Here is an 18485-nt window from a genome sequence, read left to right on the forward strand (position 1 = left end):
GACCAGCATGCCAGTCTTTATTCTGTCACTGTGGTATTAGTGTAAGTAATCTTTCTTATGTGAAGTTTTTCAGCTGTGCTTTAAGCAATCGACCCTTTTCTGACCTTATAATAAGTACATCTAGCAAAGGTAGGGAGTTGTTTGTGTATGAATTTTATAGAGGGTTCAATTGAATTTAGTTTATTCTTTAATTGTTCTATTTATGCACCTTCTTGGCTTTACAGGAGTGTTATGACTTTGTACCCTTCTCTCATTGGCTCCCCTCCTTCCCCGACATGAACTATTTCGTTTGGTCATACGTCAAGGATATCACCAGCTTTACCTTCTACAGCACCAAAGCAAATCATTAAATCATTTCTCTCCGATAGGCTCATAAGAGTAGTGGTCGATGTACAAAAATCAGAGGCAGTATTAATGCTGGAGTTCCTAAAGGGTCAATCCTGGGCCCAACTCTCTTCCTGATCTACATCAATGACCTCCCTAAACACATACTTAAATCATTAGTTGACATCTATGCTGATGACACGACCATCTACGGCAACACATCAAAGGCTATAAATGACAAAGTCCTCTCTGATTGTCTCTCCTCTGATCTCGGGCGCGTGGTACAGTGGGGGAAGACGTGGCTAGTTACTTTTAATGCATCTAAAACCAAACTCCTATCCTTACATCATCAACGCTCTGATCCCCATCTGGCATCAATTGAAATGGATGGCTCTCGTCTAGGAGAAGCCCCGTGTTTTGACAAGCTTCTGGGTTTGACCTTGACTCCTGATCTGAAATGAAACACGTATATAAAGTCTGTTGCCAAGGTCGCTGGAAAGATGGTGGGATCCTTCTACCGCTCCAGAAGATATCTCACTACTGATGCAATTCTCTATCTATATAAAAGCCAAGTACGTCCAAGGATGGAATACTGCTGCCACATCTGGGCAGGAGCTGCTAAAAACAGCCTATCCTGCCTTGACAGAGTACAAAATAGACTTCGTGGCTTAGTGGGGGATGCCCTTTTCTCTATCCTGCAACTTCTCTCCCACAGAAGAGACGTTCCGAGCCTATCCTTGTTTTATCGTTATTTCCATGGTGGGTGCTCGTCTGAACTCCAATCTCTGGTCCCCCCTCGCCAATCTTTCACGAAAAACACCCGTCTAGCTGAATCCACTGTGAAAAATTTCCCCCACTCTTTATCTGTGCCTAAATCAAAACGTGGATTCCATGAACAAAGCTTCTCTCTTAGAACTGCACGCCTGTGGAACTCTGTTCCGTCTGCCTGCTTCCCACCTGACTACAACTTGGATGTCTTCAAGTCCAACGTTAACAAATTCCTAATGAACCGCCCCCTTAAGTAAACACTTCATCAAATCTCTACACTTACGTACTGTACTTGCAATAACCCTTATCCCTGAGTGGCTTCCGGGCCTTGATAAGTGGTGACCAGCGTGTAAAAAAAAAGAAAAAAAAAGTCTAACCGCCGCCATCCGCAGAATATTCGCCGAGTTCCCGCTGGCGTTTGTAGAAAAGGCACGCTCCTAGTTCCGGACCCGTATCAAGGCGGTGCTTGTAGCTGAAGGGCGCTACATTGAATAGATATCAGCTCTACTACATAATCAAGTTACCTGAATTGATTTTTTCCAATAAAAGTTTTTAAATAAAGCTGTAGTTTTGTTTTCTTTAGGGCGACAATTTTATCGTTCCAACTGTACAAGGTTTTTAGCGACCGGAACATTTTTTGTCCCATTCAGGGTGTTCCATTTTTAGAGGACGAAGGAGGGAGGAATAGGAAAGCACTAAATATCTCCACATCACAAATGAACTGTCTAGTTTTCCATCGTGGGAACTGAGGGTTGATAATGCAATGCATATGTTTTAAAAGATTATTTTTTACGCCATTTTAAAAGTGTAATAAACATACCGAACCAAATAAATATATAAACAAACAAATAGCGGGTTTATTTCCCTTTCGTGTCGATTTCATATCTCGACTACACTAGCGCCATCTCGAGGCCGAACAAAACGAATAAACAATGGCTGTCTGTTTCAGCGCAACAGTTTTTAAAGGAACTGAAAATAATATTTTCTTTTGTTTTAAGTAAGTTATATGAAAATGGACAATAAAAGGCGACGCAACTAAGCCGAATAGTCCGTGAAATACGATATATATATATATATAATATATATATATATGTGTGTGTGTGTGTGTGTGTGTGTGTGCGTATATATATATATATATATATAGTGCAAAATTTTGTTGAAAATTCAAAGACTCACTTTTTCTTTTTTATAACCTTCCTTTATTTCCTGGATTTTTCCATTACAGCTGTTTCATTAATGAGTTGGCAATTTTACGATTTATGTTTCCGTAAAAATATCCTGTACCCACCAAATTCTTCAGATGTTTACCCATTAGGTTTTTACAACAAATGGTATATTTTTAACATGCTGGACATCGTATTCGGGTAAAAGGATTTCCACATCCATGTTTCCTCACTTCCTCCATCTTTTTGTGTTATCATAATATATATATATATATATATATATATATATATATATATGGGGAGTACGTAAAACGTCTAGGAATTTCTGATATAAGAGTGTATAGAAACTAGTGAAGGGTGAAGGGAAGATTCCAATATTATTCCCAATTCCGATACGATTACGGATTCCGTACTAAATTTCCGATTCCGATACAATTACTGATTCCGATGCGTTATAAATCTATAAATATTTAACCATAAACCGTGGAGGCGGATGGGGTAGGTAGGTGATCTATCGATTTTAGATTTACTGATAGTTTAAAAATCAATAAATATTTATTATTTTAACATTACTATCAGCAGAGGAAAATTTTGTTTTAAGCAAAATCAAATAAAGGAATATACTTAGAGAGATCGTTTTTGGCATCGGAAAATGCGCACAAATTTTCCCGATTCCGATACCGATTCTGATACTCAAAAAAGTTCCAATTTTTCTAATTCCCAATTCCGATTAATAGTTCCTAAATCAGGGTGGCCCACTTAAAAAGTATCCCGCCCTATCTTTAATCTTTCTCTAATTATTTTTTTTTTTTTTCAGATTAAGCGACCCACTTAAACGTCGCTCGATCTCTCTAATCTTTCTCTTATCGACCAACTGACACCACAAGACAAAATGCAATTCGTTTGCCAACAAGATGGCGCTACATGCCACAGATCTCAGATCATTGACATGAGTTCATGAGATGTTCACGGAAGAGAGAAAAATAAGTAAAGAGTTATGGCCACTACGTTCCCCGGACTTGTAATCATGTGATTTTTATCTTGGGGGATATTAAAACAAAAAGTTCATGTAAACAATTCTCACACTCTAGATCAACTAAAGGAGAACATTACCACCAGCCAAGGATTTCTCTTATGAAGTTCTCAAACCAAGAAGAAGAGTGGCATTTATAGTCATCCACGGATATATATATATATATATATATATATATATATATATATATATCCTAGCAGGTCGGCCAATGTTGCCCGATCGTAAAATGCTCTTTAATATGACATTTTTATCCATGCAGATTTCATATTTATTATAGACCTAATACTCTATTGATTATTGAAATAAAACCAGTACATAGTGATCCTTTTAAAAGCTAAAAACAATATGAGTTGGGTGCCATCAGCTAGAATCGAAACCAAAACATATAGCTGTCAAGCATTATTCGTTATGATGTAAGCTAATAACAAATGGATAAAAATTAACCGACTTTACTATATAAAATGTATATGTACACACGTGTAGCAGTAATACGTTTAGTCGATTTACACCGGCTATGTTCTGATCTTCAATTTTAACCCCTAAGCAATTATATGTAGTGTATAAAAACCGAATCAAATTAGTTATACGAGTTCAAATCCTCTATATATCAAGTTTCATAATCACCAGAGAAGATCTACATACAGTATTTGTAAACGTTGTCAAGGGGAAGCACTTCCAGTACCTTAATTTAAACAATACTACATATAAGCTAAACAATAAAAGAATGTTTCTCCTCTCTACTACATTTTCCGGGCCACTTTTAAATGGGCCACCCTGTAGAAACATACTATGTTAATACAACCAAACGTACACACATTCGAACGCATTAGGCTTGATGATTAATACTTCTAAGAAGGATTAACCCTATCTAACCTTGTATAAACAGAGAAGGTAATTCCTGTGAGGATTATTTCAAGACGACAAAAGACACCGAATTTCCCATACCATAATCGATTATATCAGAAATTTGTTTCTCATTAAAAAAAAAAAATTCTATCATAAAAACATATTTCACTTTTAATGGTTCCTTGACCTTTTGGTTTTTGCCTAGACCAGTGTAGTATCTATTTTTTTATTATACGTTTTACTATCAACGAAAATATTGTGTATGATATTAGAATATATGGCAATGACAACTAAAAATATATGTTACAGAAGATCTAATTAATTAAATAAGGTTTATGAAATAAATATGCAAATTAATAATACACAATGATCGTTGTAAGTGTTAATGAATAAACATTCAATATTTTAAACTGGGATGTTGAGGGCACCGGGCAATATTTGATGAGCACTCAGAATTCAAACCTCATGACACTATTTCAACATCAAGAAACAATTCAGCAGACCAACCTCCATCGCGAAACTGGCCAAAGACTTTAAACAAGACAGTTTTACAAATGAGACAGAATAAAAAAAACAATCCGCAGTGACTTAGTGCAAAATAATTTGTAGTCTATATTGCACTGTAGAGAACCTATTCTTGATTTTATCAAACTATTTTATATAATGTCTTGAATTAAAGATTCAAATATAAAAGTCAAGTATCATGGTCTATTTGTGCTCTAAATAGCAACGTTCATTTCGAGCGCGCGCCTGTTTAATTAATAGGGCTATGACAACAGCATATTCTTTTCATTGTTTTTGACTTTCGAGTATATATCCGACACAGTTAGGTCCTTGATATGACCTTAAACTATATCCGATGGTGAGGCCCCAGCTTACGGGCTTTGGGGAGTGTGGGGCCACCCTTTAATTGCCATTGCTCCCTGGTCCACTCTGGGTTAAATAGAAACCGACTTGAAAAAAAATGTATATTCTATTAAAAAACATTCTTCAAAATCACTCTGAAAAGGCTTAATATGCCGTAAAACAAAAACAACCAACGAACGACACAGACACAATATAGCAACTTAGAACCACATCACTCTACATAAAAGCATATAAGATATCAATGGATATATACCTGAGAGTCAAAACAAGAAAAAGAATATGCTGTTGTCATAGCCCTATTAATTAAAGAACAAACTTTGGATTTTGTATGACACGTCTATCTGCCTGTGTGGTGATAAAAATTGTAAAATGCACTTCTGAGGTTAGGCTGTCTAAGGGTGTTAATTTTGGTCAAAATGGAACTGCTCGTTTTTTAATCGACATTTTTCGATTGTCGATTTTCGATATTTATCGGAGACATAATCCATCTAAGAACACTCCCATACACATAAAGTATATTCTCTATGAGAAGGAGTTAATGTATTGCTAATCGCTTGAGGCGTCCATTCCTAGAAATAGAGACAGCACTGCTCAAGCAATTTTAATAAGCCAGAGTACACTGAATCTATTGCGCTATTTTTACAACAACCAGCTCACCTGGCCTTGTGTCAAACATCCAGCAAAGCAGGTAAATATTTTCAGCATATGTTTTTCCTGGGTCAAATAGCATAAAATCGTTTTGATTTTTCGGACTACTGTTCTCATCTTGAGTATTTTCATAATGTTTCGGCCGATGTAACCTCTGATCTTCTTCAGATGTAGCTTTTGAGATGAGGATTATTTTATATTATTTGGATTCTTCGGACTACCGTTCTTTCCAGAACGTTTCGGCCGATGTAACCTCTAACCTTCTCCAGGTGTATCTTTTGATGTGAGGATTGATGATTTGTATTATTTGGATTCTTCGGGCTACTATTCTCATCTTGAGTGTTATTTTCACAACGTTTTGGCAGATGTAACCTCCGATTTCCTTCAGACGCATCTTTCTGTCTAACTCGAAAAACTGCATGCAATTTCATACGGAACCCTTTATATAGAATTTGTATTTTTTAGGTCCGTCCGCACTGAGGCTTACGCATTCAATCTTCAAAAGAATATAACTTTACAATTGTAACACTAAGTACTTTATCCATTACGCCATGGCTCCTTGTAATTATATAATTTACTTAGAAAATTTACCAAGTCATTGATGGCGGACCGAGAGCGTGTTATGTGTGTGGATTTAATAACGGGTTCGGTTTAACTTTCAGTGCAGATTTCCCGAGTTCGACCAGAATATCTGAAGATGAGCGACCGAAAAGAAAATAGCACTCGGAATTAGATCAGTAGTCCGAATAATCAAATTAATACGAATAAATAAATCGCTATCTAAAAAATTACGGAACATAATAACATGGAATTAGTTGGTGGACGGACAGACAGACACGCGTCTATTTTATTATAACAGAGGCTGAAACGTGAGCGCATTGCTAAATCTTCCGCAGTCGAAATACAAAAGATTGATTTTTATGAATCTGAATTCCGAAGAATAAAAGATTGTAAAGGGAGGTTTTGTATTTTGAGCACGAATGCTAACATCCATTTTATTTGTTGTCATTTTTAGCTTTGGCGGGACAAAAAAATGGCGGGTCATGATGATGTAATCCATATTTTATAATTCGCCATTTTGTTTTTTCTATGTTTGTTTATTTGTTTTTTTTTTTACCATTCTTCGTGTGAACAATTGCACGCTTTTCCAGTCATGCTCTCAACCTAATAACATATCCACGTCAAAACTGCTGATTTCAATTTAAGGGTCGACAAAAAATTATTTTGAATATCGGTACTTTTGCATTCTGGTGTTCGTTTATCCGTGAGTTTTACTCGACAATGCCCGGCGAACGACGGAAACCGCCGGACTGTACCGAGTGAGCAAAAAGAGACGCGAGTGAGCAGACGGTAAAAATTGAAAGAAAAAAAAAGAAAGGAAAGGAAAGAGTTTAAAACATCTTACAGTTAACCCCAGTCATAATTTCCTGGACACTACGACTAGGGCTACCAGAAATCATTAGGAAGGAATCTGGAAGGAAGCAAAGCTACAAAATAAAAGAGAGTGTGGAACCAACCATGATCTGCTTGACTGCTATTTTAGTGAACTTATGTGGAGTCAAAAATTCGGAAAGAATCCTGCTGTCTCTATCATAAAGCATATAGCATAAAGCTACCGGTTCAGAAACTTTTTTTTTTACACAGGAATCACCATTTATCAAGGCCCGGAAACCACTCGAGAATAAGGGTTAATGCGTATACATTGGTCAATGTGATTATAGCGTAGTAAACATAAGTAGTGGGAATTTTGTAAATTGGATTACTTAGGGGGACGGTTCATCAAGAACTTGTTTACGTTGGACTTGAAGACAATCAGATTGTAGTCAGCTGGAAAGCAGGCAAACAGAAGAGAGTTCCACAGGCGTGCAGTTCTAAGAAAGAAACTTTGTTCATGGAATCTACATTTAGATTTAGGCACAAATAGAAAGTGTGGGAAATTATTGATAGTGGTTTTAGCTAGACGAGTGTTTTTCGTGAAGGTTTGGTGATGGGAGATCATAGATTGAAGCTCAGCTGAGCACTTGCCATGAAAATAACGATAAAGCGGAGATAGGCTCACAACGTCTCTTCTGTGTGAAAGAGGTTGCAGGGAAGAGAAAAGGGCATCCTCCACTAAGCTACGAAGTCTATTTTGAACTCTGTCAAGGAAAATTCCTCGTATAATCTATAGCAACCTTCTCAACTTACTTTGTTGTCGTCGGCTACTTTACTTCAGCCGGTAGAAAATACTATCCTTAAGGGAATCGCCTTGAAAAAAAAATTATTTAACGAAAAATATTTATCTACTTCCACACCTGAAAAAAAAGGTGTAAATACTTTTTCATTAATTTAATGAATATGCTAACCATTTCGGTATTCGGCTGCTGCTATGCGGGCAGTGAATTAACAGTGTTTTGAAACTGTCCAAATACTTAAGCTCAATTTGCTTATACAAAGAGCATCGCTTAATATGCTAATGGTAATTTGTATATCACTTCCTAATATGCTCAACTCAAGGTGTGTGTGTGTGTGTGTGTGTGTGTGTGTGTGTGTGTGTGATTCTAGCTTAATATTTTCCAGAGATGAAGCAGCTAATGAAGTTTTAACAAGGCTCATCCAAGATCGTTCAATAACGAAGTAGGTCAAGATATTCTATTTATTTAATGTTACATAAGCATTTATATACCACTACGCATTCACCAGCATCTTTCGGCCAGCCAGTTACAAGCAACTAAAGACCTCTTCGGACGACATTATACAAAATAGAGTTCGTAATAAAAAAAATTAAAAAGAACTTCCAGCACTAAATTAATCTAATAAATTAACGACACACACACACACGCGCGCGCATGCGCACACGCGCACGCACACGCACACGCACACGCACACGCACACACACACACATATATAAATATTCAGAATGTGAGAGATTATATAATAATTTTCAGAGTCAAACAACGTCGCAGCTCACAAGAAGCATACACTTCCGCTTCCGGGTTGTTGGCTGTCATGTCTCTTGTGAGCTGCGACGTTGTTTTACTGTGATAATAATTTAAAATTAGATCAAAATCCGTTGAGTATATAGGATGAGTGTTTTCCTCACACACACTACTTACTTTTTTTTAGATATATAGATAGCTATATAAAATTTTGTGTGTGTGTATGAGGTCTGTCCTTATAGGTTCCGAAATGGCTGAGCCTAGGTTTTGCAAATTTCACGCAAATGTAATTTATATTTCTAGCAGTGTGCTACGATATTTTGGTCCGAAAATCGAAAAAATCAGATCTTAAAAATAGTCTTTCTCTTATAAATATAAAAAAAAGAATTGTTACAGGAGAAAATGTTACGTTACACCGGCTGGTGTTACGCAAAATATTCCCCTGTAAAAATTTTTCTTTTTGATCTATGGCAGTCTAGATATCAGCTGACGTGATATTGTAAACAAATACAGACGAGATTTGATGAATGTCCTTAACATTATTTGTAATTTTTTTTCTTCTTTTTTTTGCAAATAATTCTACTGGGCAAATTATTCCTCGTAATATATGATAATCAATAGAGGATTGGTTATATAATTATAGATATGCAATCTGTATAAATAAAAATACCATGTTTAAGCATATTGAACGACCAAGCAACGTTAGCCAACGCTAGGCAACGCTGGACAACGCCAGGTGCCCAGCTAGTAGCCGCGAAAAAATATAGTACAACATCTTGGCCTTTCGGCTAGGAACAAAGTGTAGTATCTGTTCACTTTACCTTTCTCTCCTCGGTTAGTGGAGGAGAAATCTTTCTAAGCTGGGTCAATTTTTATTTTTGTTCCTATCCAGTGTGCCCCTTTTTGGGAGCTGGATTTTCTCCACATTAAAAACTGACCTTGCGTCTACCTCTGCCCTTGTGGGGGAGCAAGTAAACAGGAACATCAATACTAAACAATCAGGCAATGGATCATTAAAGTGCGTCGTAGCCAATAAATGATAATATCGGTTTTATCTTCAGTAAAGCGTCTGGTCTCTTTAATTTCTATTTCCCTCTCTCATTTTCTTTGTTTGCTTGTTTTTTTTTTTTGTTGTTTTTTTTTTTAATGGCGCCATTTTATAATATCATCAGCGGAAAATTGGCCAACAAATTAAAGAGTAATTGTGACTTTGGCATTGTGATCCCCATCTTTTTACCGTCCGTCTGTCTGTCCGTCGCTCGATTTCTATTTGGCTATTTTCTGTATATATATATATATATATATATATATATATATATATATATATATATATATATATATGGGTGTGTCTGTGTCTGTGTGTGTGTCTGTGTCTGTGTGTGTAGTAAGTTTTAAAAAATATATATGGCAATTAAGCTACACAGAATATTCTGCATTTCATCCACGCTAGGATTCGTCAGGCTTATCTATCTATCTATCTATCTAATATATATATATATATATATATATGGTAATTTATAAAATATATATGGCGATTAAGCTACACTGAATATTCGACGTTTCATCCACTCTAGGATTAGTCAGGCTTATGCGACGAATCCTAGAGTGGATGAAACGCCGAATATTAAGTGTAGCTTAATCGCCATATATATTTTATAAATTACTAACTAGCTCTACCTACGTATTGAGCTCTTTTGAAGTAAATACTTAAAGTTTACGCATAAATCTATACTTTCGTATATTAATTTTATGTGAGTAAATGAAGTAGTTATATATATATATATATTACTAATTCATTTAATCACATAAATTGATATAAGAAGACATAAATTTATACGTAAATTTTCAGTATTTACTTCAACAGTGCTCAATATATAAGTAGAGTTTAGTAGTTAGTTATGAAAATATATATTGCAATTACGCTACACAGAATATTCTGTGTTTCATCCTTTTGAATTCGTGAAGCTTATGCGAAGAGTTGTGTTTATCGCGCATTTTTATATAAACACATAGTATTGAATTTGCTAGTTAACCAATCAGCTTCTTAGTTGTAACCGTGCCGATTCTTAACATCCATGGTCGGGCACTGCTAGGTTGTAGATTTTGGCATTCCATCAAACCTCAGAGTGAAGATCAAAGAGACATAAAAACGGAGCAAATGCACGGAACTGACCAGAGAGCTCAAAGGAATATGGAAGATGAATAAAGTAGAAGCACTAGGAACAATACCGAAAAACTTCGAAGAAAAAAGTATGCAAGAGATTGAAATCAGATCGACGGTTGAGAAGTTACAACGGATGACAATAACGAAAACGACTGAAATATCAATTTCCTGCACCCTCTCTCCCACAGAACAGACGTTGCGAGCCTGTTTTTGTTTTATCGTTATTTCCATGGCTAGTGCTCGTCTGAGCTCCAATCTCTAGTCCCCCTCGTCAATCTTTCACGATAAACACCCGTCTAGCTGAAACCACTGTCAATAATTTTCCCCACTCTTTATCTGTGCCTAAATCAAAACGTAGATTCCATGAACAAAGCTTCTTTCTTAGAAGTGCACGCCTGTGCAACTCTCTTCCGTTTGCCTGTTTCCCACCTGACTACAACTTGGATGTCTTCAAGACTAACATAAACAAATTTCTGATGTACCGCTCCCCTTAAGTACGACACTTTATCAAATCTCCAATTCTAACGATTACTCCGATATTATCCAATTGATTACTGTACACGCAATAACCCTTATCCCCGAGTAGCTTCCGGGCGTTGATAAGTGGTGACCTCCATGTAAAAAAAAAACTCTTTCATGCGGAGACTAACCATATGAGCTACAGGTACAAGCCGGACATCCAGAAACTGCTACAGATGTAAAACGCAAAGAAACAACACATGGAATTATGGATACTGAAACTGTATAATTGTAAGTTACCTTGCCCCCATGTGTATGTGCGTGTCACCATAAACTAGCGTCATACCAAATAAATAAAGTGCAAAGAGAATTGGGACCTGGAAAGGGGGTGTAATTACCACCTAAATTCCAGTGAATATTAATGGTCGCTACCTACCCGAAATCCATAGTAACCGGCTATTGCAATAACGCAAACTAATTTGTAAAAGTCATTAAAATAGGTGGCGATTACTTGAAATCTGGGGTGACTTGTTGTCACTCAGCATCAGGGAACACCATAGGCAGTTTGCAGAAGAAAATCTCTTATGATGGCGTGTGAAAGTTTCTAATGAGTAATGATAATAGAAAGATAGATTGGGAAAACATAGGAGACATCAGAATAAAGGAGGAGACCGAGGTAATTTAACAAACATTAATGTTGAAAACCGCCGAAAGTTTAAGGAAAACTTTTGCATGCGGAAACCAATGAAACCGAAACTACAACAGAAGTCCAACTAAAAGTTTGATGAACACCAGATAGACCTAAAAAAAATCGCGAAACCGCTAAATTGTAAATTAACTACACCCCCCTCCAAAAAATAAGAATGTAGATTTTTCATTGACTCGCATCACACGAAATAGTCGAAGAGAGGGAGCAGGCAAGGACGATGAACAGATCGATGAGAGGAAACACCACCTACATCTCCACGAGATGAGTGCGAAGAGTACTGGGATCTCGAAGAGGCTTGTTGCCACCTAAATTTAAGTGAAAAGTGCTCGAGAAATCACTGACAAACGGCTGTTGCGATAACGTAAGTTCATTTGCAGATGTTATCAGAAGGGACTAAAAGTAATGGAAAACTTGTGGAGAATCGCTGTCACTCAGATTTCAGGGGGCACAACCTCTTATGATGATCTGTGTGAGAACTCCTATTGGGTACAAATAAATAAATAAATAATAATAATAATATAATCATAATTATTATAATCATAATAATAGTAATGATAACAGATGTAATAATACTATAATACTAATAATAATACTATAATAATACTATAATAATAGTAATGATAACAGATATAATAATAATTATAATAATTTTAAGAACTATAATGCTAATGATAATAGTAATAAAAGTAATAATAATCATTCTAATAATGAAAGTAATTATTATTATTATTATTATAATAATTATTATTATTATTATTATTATTATTATTATTATTATTATTATTAAAAGAATGATAATTATAATAATAGTAATAAAAATAATTGTAATAGTGATGATTATAATGATGATGAAAATTATAACAATAATAATAATAATAATAATAATAATAATAATAATAATGCTACCTCCATTCAGTTTAAAAAGAAAAACAAAAGATATACCCTCCAGGGGCAGCTGCGCGTCTAATTGTGAGGCAAGGGTTGCGCAACCTACAACCCAGTTTGAGTCCATTGGTAAGTAGAAGACTAGAACTACTCGAAACAATAACGAGATAGGCGGAGATCACATAGAGAACCTGGAAGTCCTAAATGGTGTACCATTTAGTACTGACCAGGCTTATCGTTGCGCAACCTCAGTGATCCAGCAGTGTGTCAACTCGATTATGCTGTATGAATAATAATAATAATAATAATAATAATAATAATAATAATAATAATAATAATAATACGATTGGGAAGCACAAACATATGACATCAAAACCAATCCGAACTACTTCACTTTTTCTCTAAAACGAGGTTAGTGGTTAAAAAGGGTTGCCGGTATGATGTGTGTGTGGGGGGGATGGGAGATCCCATGCTCTTGATGACGAAATAAGCGAATGCCTGAATGAATGAAATCAAGAGAAACTGCCAAAAACGTGCCCCAGGGGTAGGGGCGGATCGCCTAGTGCGTGTGGCAGGGTGGAGCGAGGACAATGGACGTCCTTCTCTTTCATATCCTTATCATCTTCGTCTTTTTCTTCCATTTTTCTTTTCTTTCTTTTTCATTCATCACTCCTCTCACTTCTACTCCCAATACAATCATCATCATCATCAGCAGCAGCAGCAGCAGCAGTGGGAGTAGCAGCAGCAGCCCCCACCACAAACCCAAATGTAATTCCTCTTTCTTTCTAAACACCAAAACTATAATATATCTTCCTTCTTACCGAACCAGCACTAACAGTACTCTTCTTCCTCTTTCTCAATTATCCTCCAACTCTTATCCACACTACTACTACTACTACTACTACTACTACTACTATCAATAATAATAATAATAATAATAATAATACTGTACTAATAATCTTGCTGCTATTGTAACAGCGCATATGAGCGCGTATGAAAATATTATCAGTAGCCAAAGGATGGATGGTAAACGATTGTATTAGCAGCAAGAGCTGCGCTTGAACGCGTATGTAAATTAGGAAGTGGGTCCGGTCTTGCGTCTGAGGAAAAGAAAAAAAAGGGCACCCCGTTTTCTACAGAAGAAAAAAAAGTCGACGCTAAAGGAGTGGGCGTGTAAAGAGAAGCCGAGAATGGGTCCGGCTGTGGTTAACGTGTGGTCGGAAGAAAGAGAAACGCGGATCAGGTTAGATGGACATGTGGCAGCGAAAAACGTTTTAAGAGAGAAACTTTTTAATTGGTATCAAGGCGGGAGAGTAACGGTGATAAATGCTTTTGTTACAAAGAAAAAATGCCGATCCGTTTTTTTTTTGTTTTGTTTTTTTTTATTTATGCTTGGTTTTTGCTGTAACGTTACTCTACTATTTGATATACCGCTAATACTACTATTAAGAATTATTCTGGCGATCACGCGTATTAACTTATTCGAGCCATTAATTGTTGTCTATGTCATGACACGTCATAGGAAACAGACAGTGTTAGTCAATTTGGCGACCCCACCCGATTACGGTTTCTTTCATTTCAGTACTGTCGTTAAATATAATAAAAAAAATAATCGTGAACTGATTATAGTAAAGTCGTAGACTTATCTGTTTGATCATAGTTTGGTTAATCTATAATATAAAGCTGAACGTCTGTGTGTGTGTGGGGGGAGGGTGCGTGCGTGCGTGGTCACGAATAGGCTCCTATATGGTTGACTATTTTAAAAAACTGATTACATATAATGATAGAAGATGTATCGAGACACAGGAATGGGTATGTTTGATCTGGCAGAACGGTGGTTCATTAAAATTGTGGGGTCTGCGTTCGCGCCTGGCTCCCAAAGTATACAAATAAAAAATGAAAAAAAATCGTTTACAAGTGTTTTTAATATAGATCTACATAAGAATACTTTAATAAGTATGTTTTAACTTAAATAGCGATGGTATAATAAAATTGTGGGGTCTGCGTTCGCGCCTGGCCTCCATAGAATGGAAATAGGCACAAACTTTAATAAAGACTTTTCATATCTATCTGCGTAAGTATACTTTGATCATTATGTTTCAGTTTGAAGAAATATGGTATAATAAAATTATGGGGTGTTCGTTCGCGCCTGACCGCATAGGATGGAAATCTGTCACAAAGTTTAACAAGGTTTTTTAATATAGATCCACAAAATATTGTGATAAGTGTTTCAGTGTGAACAGGTATTGTATAATAAATTATGGGGGTTATCTATTTTATTTTTACTTTCATCATATTTTGCTTTGGATTTGATACCCCCAAATTCCAAGCTATTTCTTTACAACCCTTCCTTTTCATAAACTATCATACTTTCATAAATCAGAGTCCATTTTCTGTAGGCTGTTTTTGAACCCAGTCAACGACGGGTAATTTTGCTAGTATATATATATAAAAGGTACACTGTTTCACAAATAGATTTTAATACTGAAAACGGGATTTTATATACTTTTCTTACTGTATGATTTCTTAATATACTACTAATTCAAAAGGAGCCAAAATTGAAGAGATAACTAAACAAATAGGGGCACATAAAGAAGAGAAAAGTGAGAATAAAATAAGACGTGACGATAAAAAAGAAGAGATATGAAGAGAAATATAGAAATAACGAACAGAAGACAGTGAGAAAGAAAGAGAGAATGGGATAGCCTCGACTACAGACAAAAGAAATAAAGCGAGAATGAAAGAATTAAAGGTAGCGTAATAGAAAAGAAAACAAAGAAGGAAAATAGGAAAATTAAAGCAAAAAATAAAATTTAGATATAAAAAAAAGAAAGAGTGGGCGTGTGTAAAAGATAAAGAAAGATTGATGGATAAGAGAAGATAATTAAAGAATATATGTTTTAATAATAAGATCGAAATTTTTAATGGAAATTACTAATAGATAATTTTATCAAGAATTCTTCATAAGTTTGTGCTTCGGTTTCGATTATGGTTGAAGGAAATCGATAGAACATTAACTCTATAATAATATATACGAAATCTGCAAGAATTAAAATATCATATTAAACCGTACTTTACGACCGGTCTTTGCCGGGCGTTCGTACTAGTTTAGATAAATACTTTTGCAGTTTTAACAAAAAAGCTACAATAATATCAGAGCGTCTCCATTTACACTGAGCATCTACAGAATGCTAACATCAATATATTACATATGATTGAGTTCCTGTGGAATTTCCACAGATCCCGCTAGTTCCTGCATTATTTCTATACATACTATTTATTCAAGAGGTTACTTCATTTGCATATTACATTATAGAAAATCTGTTTTTATAATTAACTCTAAATTTTTAATGGAAATTAGAGATAGAATTATTTAAAGTATTTTATTTAGAAATATTATATAAAGTTGATTCATTGAAGATTACATACCAAGGCACTTCAAAATTTATTTTTAGTTGTTTAGTTTTTATATAAAGTGCTTTTTTTTTCTTCTTTTTTTTTTACAAGGTGGTCACCACTTATCCAGGCCCGGAAGCCACTCAGGGATAAGGGTTATTGTAAGTACATTACGTTAGTGTGGATATTTAAAGTGTCTACTTAAGGGGGCGGTTCATCAGGAATTTGATGCGTTGGACTTGAAGACATCCAATTTGTAGTCAGGAGGGAAGCAGGCGGACGGAACAGAGTTCCACAGGCGTGCAGTTCTAAGAAAGAAGCTTTGTCCATGGAATCTACGTTTTGATTTAGGCATAGATAAAGAGCGGGGAAAGTTTTTGACAGTGGATTCAGCTAGACGGGTGTTTTTTGTAAAAGATTCGCGAGGGGGGGACCAGAGATTGGAGTTCAGACGAGCACCTGCCATGGAAATAAGGATAAAACAAAGATAGACTTGCAACACCTCTTCTGTGGGAGAGAGGTTGCAGGGAAGAGAAAAGGGCATCCCCCACTAAGCCACGAAGTCTATTTTGTACTCTGTCAAGGCAGGATAACGTTTTAATCCGGATCGATGTTTTTTTGTGTTTTCAACTAAAAGCCCTTTACACTTCGTGTTATTCAACAATTGTCTAAATGAAAACATGCTCCCTAAATACAATATATATATATGCTTATTGCAACGTCTTTTCAGACGAGTGCAACTCCCTCAGACACTTAAAGTCCATGAGCCCAAAAATGACTACCGGTGAATTCACACGCTCAAGCAGGCATGACATTGAAGACGGTCATTGAGATCAATTATTACACGTTTCCAGCATTTTAAGACTCCACGTGTCACAACTTTTCCATCGCCACAGGACCATTTTTATAGACAAATGCCTGAGGAAGTATCTATACACAGATGATGTTACATAGTCCTGGCTTTGTGCAAACAGCTAAGTCTCTCTATGGGTTGAAAATGTTGAGATACAGCAACAAGTATGAGCAAGATAGCCAGCAACAAGTTAAAATGCCAACCAGCTTAATGCGAGTACTGGTCTCCCGCTTTATAGTTTTTTTTTTAAATCAGAGATTTGCTTCTCCTAGAAAGGTTGCCTTCACCACGGCATACGGGAGCCCTCTCCACCCCAACACACACATACATACACACAAACACACACGGTGCTAGTTGGCCGTTGACCCCGAAAAAGGGTTCATTCGCCCTTTGAAAGATTTTGTTTTTAATCCTTCAGGGAGACCAGCCACCCTCCTCACCAAACAAGTCTGGTGGGGGAACCAGTTTAGTCGCCTGTGACCCGACCATGAGGCAGGTAGTACTGGGTCACATGGTACCAGTAGCATATGACATGACCTGACATGAAGAAATAAAGAATTAAAATAAAGGATTATTAAATTATAAAGTATTAAGAAGTATGTAGAAAAAAAGGATAAAGTTGAAGAAAAAATTATATATCTATATAAAAGGTAAAAGTAATAACTATGCAATTTCAAAATTGGCATAATTAAATTTGGACTTATGTTTACAGAAAGAGATCAGTTCATTTTTAGAATTTATTATATTGTTACTTTGAGGGGAAGTAATTATAGTTATAGCTTCGGTTGTGCACAGGCGGCATGACTTATAGCCTGGAGCTGGAGTATAAGGCTTAACTTTTTTATGATAGTCCATTTGATAGAGAAGGGGGTATTGTTAGAGTTAAGTTTTTTAATTAACGTGGTTTGAGAAGTTCCTTGGTTATTATTAGAATTATGGTTGTTAAAAGAAGAAATGTGGTTTGATATTCTTTTCTTAATTAACTAACTAGCCATATACTACCCACAAGTCCCGAGCAATGATTTGCTGCAGTATAGTTACTGCTTACAACAACACGTTTGTCAAAGTCAAGTAAATATCTGACGAAGAGATCTTTCTCGAAATATTATATTACACTGACATACCACCAGACCGACTTTCCCAGGTAACCACTGTGCAAATATAAATATACTGCGTATATGAAATATGAATAGGTACACATGTATTTATAAGTTGTATTAATAAATTTCTCACCTGCTTCAGCCTGTGTCTTTCCGTTACTTCTGCATTGTACTGCCTTCTACAATTCCATTTAACTACATACTATACAATGCTTCAAGCAAACTACACCCACCTCTTATATATATATATATATATATATATATATATATATATATATATATATATATATAGTCATCTACAAACAGACTGATTTGCTGTATCACAACTGTTCAGTATGACTAGACAAGAAAC

General features: G+C 35.8%; 1 protein-coding gene and 1 non-coding gene across 2 annotated transcripts in view; one reads left to right on the forward strand and one right to left on the reverse strand.

The window, feature by feature from the left end:
* LOC145265574 (uncharacterized) overlaps window positions 1–18485 on the reverse strand; it is a 661618-nt gene that overhangs the window by 575829 nt on the left and 67304 nt on the right. The gene's annotated exons all lie outside the window — the stretch shown is intronic.
* On the forward strand, window positions 9336–9540 carry LOC145265884 (U2 spliceosomal RNA). The gene has a single exon (XR_013864692.1). It is a non-coding gene; the product is annotated as a U2 spliceosomal RNA (small nuclear RNA).

Source organism: Euprymna scolopes, chromosome 40 (genome assembly GCF_053919585.1).
Source record: "Euprymna scolopes isolate OS-2025 chromosome 40, ASM5391958v1, whole genome shotgun sequence".
NCBI lineage: Eukaryota > Metazoa > Mollusca > Cephalopoda > Sepiida > Sepiolidae > Euprymna > Euprymna scolopes.